We start from the raw sequence: 4971 nt of genomic DNA, 5'->3' as shown, positions 1-4971 counted from the left end.
AGATGATAAGCCATATTTGAGGTCGATGAATGTTAGGAGAGCATATGGATGTCCTGCCCAATGTACTATATTACCACATAGACCAGCCGTTAACGATTTGTCTGTCACAGACTGCGAGATTTTGCCACTTCATGTGGAATTTGTTTTTTCTGCGACTAAGCGACTAATAACATTTTGGTAATATGCATATAAACAGCCTTTTAATTAGCAGAGTAGAATAATCATGGCTGATAGTAAGACATGCAAACATAAAAGAAAACCAAACTGGATACAGCTATATATTACTGAACAGCTATACATTAAGGATATAATCAAACATTTGGAGTTGGGATAACCTCCAAACCAAAGCAGATACCTTTTTAAAAGCTCATTATCGTCAAATGTTTCTAAAATGTTTATATTCCGAGGTAAATTGCTGGCAACAGCCATTTTAGGATAGTTCAGATTTGGTCTTCACTACTCCTAACGTTTCACAGATTTAGGAGCTAATTCTAGCGCTAAAACGCTTTGTGAAATACTCTTAGAACAAAAATTTAGGAGTCCTAAATTTAGGACTGACACAAAAGAAGCTAAAAGCAACTTTCAGTAAAGTTTAAGACTGATTCTTAAGTGTTGACTGAGGTGACACTTAAGTGTTGTGAACTAAGGACTACAATGATGTCAACACAAAATGGCCGACCTCAACTTCTGAATCAGCCAATAGTGAGCCTGCAAGGGTGAAGTCACAGCAACATGACATCATTTATAAATCCAGACAATACAATTGTTCTGTTATTTAACTTTATTTTAAAAGGTAGCTTTGCATTATGTGCAAAACATTACAAATATCTACACTTATTTTACACCACTACAAATAAGTTTATATTTCACAATCTAGCACAATTTTATTAATAGGTTTACATATAAATATAATCCATTTGTGAATTTAATGTAATTAAGTTGACTAATCACATCACCCAAATTGCACTCAGCTGTATATAAAAGAAAAACCAATATTCCAAAATCTTAAAAATGGAATCAAAAAGAAAACCAAACTGGTCCAAGGAAGAAAGTATTCTTCTAGTGCAATCAGTCCTTAAATGGAAGGACATCATACGAGGAAAATTCAGTCCGACTGTAAAAAGTAAAGAAAAAAAAAAAAAAATGCATGGCAACAAATTGCCATGTGTCACAGTACAGAAGGAGACCCAGAACGGAGAGATAAGGTTAACGGAGTTCTTTATTGAACCGGGGTGCTCAGGGAAGAGATGGAGAGCAAATGGGTTAAGGTAACAGTCTTAGTAACTGCAGGGATCTAGCTCACGTGGTGACGGGTTCTTTCCAGGATCGGACTGAAGATGACTTCGAAGAGACAGGTGGGTACCAGGTCGGCGTCCGGGTTCGTGAGTCAGGTAAGGAGTAGCGTAGTGAACTCAAGACCAGACGAAGTGTGACTGCAGTGGCTGTGCATTTAAACTAGTGCTGATGAGGTGGTGACAGGTGCGGCTGATCAGTACTCCGGTGATTGTGAACGGGTGTGTGAGGTGATTGGGCCTGACGAGGCTGGACTATCCCTGACACCATGACTAAAAATGCAGCATTTCCTCAGACAAGCCAGCCTGCTGAAGACTGTGAGAAAAGGTGGTAAAATGTATTGGCAACATCTCGCAAAGATATTGCAGCATACAAGGAAAGCATGTGTGCCACAGGTACAATTTATTTTAATCTTACTAAACTCTTTTTTAAGTATGAAATGATTGTTTCAGTGTGGTCAGTAGCTGAGTTCTTGTCAAATAGGTGGAGGCCCTCCATGTAATCCTCTGTCTGAGATTGCTGAAATGGTAGAGGAGATACTGGGAACGGCCAACCCTTCCATTTGTGGCATTGCAGATGCCCCGGACCCTGCACTGCTCAAATTAAGAGTTACAAAGATGGTAAGAAAATGAATGTGAATCTTTCTGTATTAAATTGACATTAGTTACTTTAATCTATGGACACTGGGGGAAAAAAAAAAAAAAAAAACACCACATCGGATTGAATAAACATGTTTGCACCGTTTAATATTTTCTGCATGTAAATGTAGTGCTGATGACGCTGGAGCCGGGCCATCTGACGTGCCACATTGCACCACATCTCAGGATGTCTTCCTGTGTCCTCCAAAAGAGGCTTCTGCTTCACAAGACACAGGGTTTGCACCGAGTGTAGCGCCTGAAGATGACATTGAGTCTCTTAAAATAAAAAAAAATAAAATAACAAATCAAGTTGTTGAAAGTTCAAAATGAATATTATACACTAAAACTGAAGAGATTAAAGAATACTCAATGATTGAACATATGTTTGAGTAAATAAAAGTGTGAACACAAATTTGTTAATAGTTGCGTTTTCTATTGGTATGTCTCCTCGTTTACAGTTGGAGCAATGATGTGAACATGAGTTCAATCAGTGGCTCCAACAACTCCATGAAAGCCCACAATCCTCATAAAAGTGGCTTGTTTTAGCAATATGGTTTGGCGGTCTGTTGGAAAGTTAATTAATTGCCATGTAATAGTGGCCAAAAGTGAGGTCCGGCCTAGGAAACTGAAATTTCACCCTTAATTAAATAAATAAATAAATAAATGTTCAAGATTTTGTAAGCATATTGCATAGTTGCTTGATGTACATCTTTGTGGGCAAGTGGTCTTAGGTTGCGGAGTCTGGTGGTCAGAGATCCCCCAGGTGGTTTGGGTGCTCAGGTTCCTGGGGTTCTGGGAATGAATGTCCTGAGCCGCTGCTACCGGGAGCTCTTTGGCCAGCATGGCACAAGTCTTTTTTAATTTACCTGTTGTGTCACAGCCCCCTATTTCTGTTTTCCAGGCCTTACAACATTGCCATCACATTGAAGTCCAACCAGTCTCTGATCAGGGGGGTCGAGTCAAGGTGCGTGGACGCCGGGCGTGTCGCATCCCAGGGGGCACCATGAAGTATTTATTGATGTTCGGGCAGGAGCCTAGACTTCCAGTCGACTTCCTGTTTGGTAGAGTTGAGGAGCCGCTGGCAGGTAGTGTTCATCGGTGGGTCCTGGAGCATCAGGATCGGTTGCAGGTGGCTTTTGAGGGTGATCGTGAGCGGTTGGGGGCCGCAGCCGATCGCTGAAAGGCCAGGCATGATCCGCAGGTACGAGAATCACCACTGAAGGAGGGCCAGTTGGTATATCTCCGCGACTATAGCGTGAGAGGTCAACATAAAATCCACGACCTGTGGAGCTCAGTGGTGTACCAGATTTTGAAGGCACCTAAGGAAGGGGGTTTGGTGTATACGATTGCCCCCACCACAGATTTAGGTAAGTTAAAACATGTGCACTGATCCTTGCTGAAACCTCAGATCGACAGGAACCCCTCTCCGGCCTTGCAGGACATTCCATTAGTGGAACCTGTGCTGCCTCGGGAAGAGGAGTTAGATGAGGGAGACTTGTTTGTCCTGGTGCCAGAAACACCTCAGGTTAATAGTAGGCAAGCACCTTGGGGTATTTTCCAGTCCGTCCCTCAGGGGTCTGGTGAAGTCCAGGGAGCAGAAGAAATTCCTGAGGCAGAGGTGAACGTGCAGCCAGTAATGAACCCTCCTTTAAGTTCTGCTGTGATGGGTGAGAGTGTGGTGAAGAGGACTGGAAGGAGTACGGCTGGGCAGCACTCTAATGTACATCATCTCCCACGATCATTGGGGGCAGGTACAGTGTCTAGTATAGTGGGTAGTACAGCTGTTGCTTGGTTCCGTCCTTGGGACTGAAGGTTGAGAGGGTAGGCTTTTGTTTAGTTCATCGTCGGGGCGACGATGCAGAAGCTGGGGGTGGATTGTGACCATATGAATGAGGTAAGTGATGGTGATTGACACTTGCGATCACCAATGAGCGACAAGTGCTTTTTATTTTAGAGCTGGTTGGTTGTAGCCTGTTATGCGTCACGTTCGGATCCTCCCCTTTGTTTTGTTTGTTGACGGTGGTTTCAGGTATGTGCTGTTAGCATGTAGCAGTTCCTTAAGCTTTTAATTACTGGTTGTGTGGCACTAACGATTCGTTTGTTGCATCCTAGCCTGTCTTTTCATCTGTGTGCGTGTCTCCTTCGGTTGCATGGGTAGATGACTGCCCAGCTTTCAGGTATGTGAGCTAAAGTTGTTTTGTAGCAAGCAGATCATCTGGCTTTGCTTAAAGTCTCGACGATTGGTGGGTGGTTTAAATAATGTGCCGTTCCCTGTACTTCAGTTTAGCGGTGGGTTATATGAAGGCTGCGTATCCTGGCCTGTGAACCGATTATAGAGCACAATTATCTCTGTTTGGTAAGTGTCGTGCATGTGGTTACAAGAAGGGAATTCTACCTCGCAACTAACAAAGAAGATTGCTGCTGTTGTCTGTTTTTTTTTTTTTTCCTCTGACTTTTAGTTCATTTTTATTTCGGGGTGGGGATAATTTATTTGATTATTGGAGCCGGTGTACGGACTACTCGGTCGCTCCCTGCGAGTCCTGTCCACCCCGTAGTTAAAATTTATTTTTTTTGTTGTTTGGTTATTCTTTTTCTTTTGAATATTTGTATATTGTTATTTGTGATCTTACCCATCATTGTTTGCTTTATTATGAAACTGTGACTCCATCTATCTGTGACTTCATTTACTTGTGTTTATAAGATTTATTTATTTGTTTTTGATTTTCTTTCAAGAGCTGGGGTCCCACTGGTGAAGGATCTTTTGTGGTGGTGGTGGTGATGCTCCAACGTTTGCTGTGGGACACTTTTGAAGTGTTTGGGTGCGTGATCTGAGTGCACGTTGGTGCGTGTGCTTTTGGATAACTTGTGCTGGTGATCACTCCTGTGGGTAACCTCAGCCCCGTAGGTTGGTGTAGTTTTTGTTTATTTTGAGTTGTGTAAGTTTTTTTTATTTTTTTTTTATTTTTTTTTTTTTTTGTAACGTGTTTTTCTGTGGTTTTGTTTTCTTTTTTTTTTTTGTTTGTGTATTTTTTTTTGTGAA

The 4971-nt window shown here is 42.0% G+C and overlaps 1 long non-coding RNA gene across 1 annotated transcript; it reads left to right on the top strand.

The window, feature by feature from the left end:
- Nucleotides 1-1570: 1570 nt before the first annotated feature.
- Nucleotides 1571-2183, top strand: LOC107742933 (uncharacterized). The gene is made up of 3 exons (XR_001640353.1): nucleotides 1571-1688; nucleotides 1777-1913; nucleotides 2063-2183. It is a non-coding gene; the product is annotated as an uncharacterized LOC107742933 (long non-coding RNA).
- The last annotated feature ends 2788 nt before the right edge of the window (nucleotides 2184-4971 follow it).

Source organism: Sinocyclocheilus rhinocerous, unplaced genomic scaffold (genome assembly GCF_001515625.1).
Source record: "Sinocyclocheilus rhinocerous isolate Xijiao unplaced genomic scaffold, SAMN03320098_v1.1 scaffold1128, whole genome shotgun sequence".
NCBI lineage: Eukaryota > Metazoa > Chordata > Actinopteri > Cypriniformes > Cyprinidae > Sinocyclocheilus > Sinocyclocheilus rhinocerous.
Note: the sequence above shows the minus strand (reverse complement) of the source record. Positions and strands in the feature narration are given on the sequence as shown.